The following is a 1992-nucleotide window of genomic DNA, read 5'->3' as shown; positions in this document are numbered from 1 at the left end:
CAATTCAAAATATTATCTTTATTAATATATATATATATATTTAATGGTTGAAATTTTTACATAAAACATATAGTTAAGCGGTTTAAATTTACTCAAAAGTTAGCATGCTTGATATACATAAATGGAAGATAAAATGTGATGTTCGGATTGCTAAAACATTAATTGTTGAAAAAGTTATAAAAAATGTGTAAAACTACTTAAGTTTTATAACGGTATAAGTGAATCGGTTTAGAACATATTAGGCTTAATATATCATTTGGTAACTGAATTTGATACTTTTTTTCTAATGTGGTACCTGTATATTTTTTTATCCAATCTAGTACTTGTACATGACAAAAGTTATATTTTGGTACCAAAAGATAATTGTGTTAATTTTAGTGTTTAATTCGAGTTTTAAGGTTATTTTGATGAAAGTTAATTTCTAATATTATTAGGTTTGAATATTTCATGATTTTGTTAAAAAATAAATTTATTGTTAATTTGTTTAATTTTGCATGTAACTTGTCAAATAGAGTATGAAGGATATAATTTAATTCAAGTTTTAGGGTTGATTTAATGAAAATTAATTACTAATATTATTACTTAATTATAAACTTTCATTAAATCAACTCTAAGATTTGTATTAAATACTAAAAATATTAACTTTGTTACAAATACAAATATCATATTAAAAAATATCAAATTCAGATATTAAATTATTAAGCCAATCTAATGGGTTGTACTTGCATCCATTCCTAAATTTAAATATGTTAATGTATTGAAAAAAAATCAGCTAATAGTTTTCTCTAGTTCTTCTATGTCTCCATTAATCTTAATACAAAAAAAAAATAATAATAAACAAAGCAAAGCAAAGGTGGCGATGGCTTGAATTGAATCTGGCCAAATTCTATTGAATATAGCTGGACAGATAACCGTTGAATTATTGCCTTTCGTGAGCAATAATAATGTAGGAGAATAATTGAGTGATTAAAAAGTTTCAGACTTTGATGTACAAGACTTCTTTGTACCAAAAGTCAAATAATTTTTTTGTCTATAAAAACAAAGCTACAAACTGCCAGTTATTCCTCATCAACCCCATTGCACGCCTTTGCTATATTTCCAAGCTTAAGGCCCTTATTTTGTTAGACAAGATTTCTTCAGAATGGCTTTAACCCACAACTCATTTCAAGTGAAGATTATGGTGGTTTTCTTAGCCATCATGCTTCTCATGTTCTCAGCCGCAGCTGCTCTACCCATACCCCTCTTAACCTCGGTAAGTTGTATCTCATTCAGCTATTTAACAAAATAGAAGCCGAACCCCATTTTACAGTTTCCAACTTTTTTGTCATTTATCATAAACACAATATACCAACGAAAATGTGCTTTATTTAACCATTATCATTTTGAGTATAATCTTGATCATGTTGAGTTGCAGGTGGTCGGAAGCTTCTTCAATATTATAGCATTTTCGACTCATATTCTAGTTCAAGTGGAGGGGGAGGCTACCCATGCTGTAAGTGAGATGTTGCAACTTTGAAAATGAGTCGAGAAGAGAAGGATAAATGTCACTACTTTACAGAAATGTGTTATTTTGTTTTAAATAAAGAGAACATATATATTGTTTGGAGTAACACAATAAATTGCATAAGAAAGAGCAACTTGATATTTTAATTTAACTTTTCTAGAACAATAATTTATTTATATAAATTTTGATGCATTGATGATGTGTTGATGTCATTTTTCTTGAAATCTTTCAACTATTTTTCTAATATTGGTCTCATGTTATATATCAATTGATGTATATTATGATAATCCAATTTTAACTCTTCTTCAAAATATTCTTGTAAGTATAAATTACACAATTATTGATGTATATTATGTTGATTATTCAATTATTAAATAATTAATAATAAGGGCGATATCAACTTGGTTAAGTTAGATTTTTAAAATTTCTTAACCGTCCATCATAATTTGGTTTAATTTTTGGTTTTTTCATATTAATTTTATGTTTTG

The 1992-nt window shown here is 26.6% G+C and overlaps 1 long non-coding RNA gene across 1 annotated transcript; it reads left to right on the top strand.

Annotated features, from left to right (window-relative positions):
• Positions 1–1009: 1009 nt before the first annotated feature.
• LOC128293316 (uncharacterized) lies at positions 1010–1703 on the top strand. The gene is made up of 2 exons (XR_008283492.1): positions 1010–1252; positions 1415–1703. It is a non-coding gene; the product is annotated as an uncharacterized LOC128293316 (long non-coding RNA).
• The last annotated feature ends 289 nt before the right edge of the window (positions 1704–1992 follow it).

This window comes from Gossypium arboreum, chromosome 5 (genome assembly GCF_025698485.1).
Source record: "Gossypium arboreum isolate Shixiya-1 chromosome 5, ASM2569848v2, whole genome shotgun sequence".
NCBI lineage: Eukaryota > Viridiplantae > Streptophyta > Magnoliopsida > Malvales > Malvaceae > Gossypium > Gossypium arboreum.
Note: the sequence above shows the minus strand (reverse complement) of the source record. Positions and strands in the feature narration are given on the sequence as shown.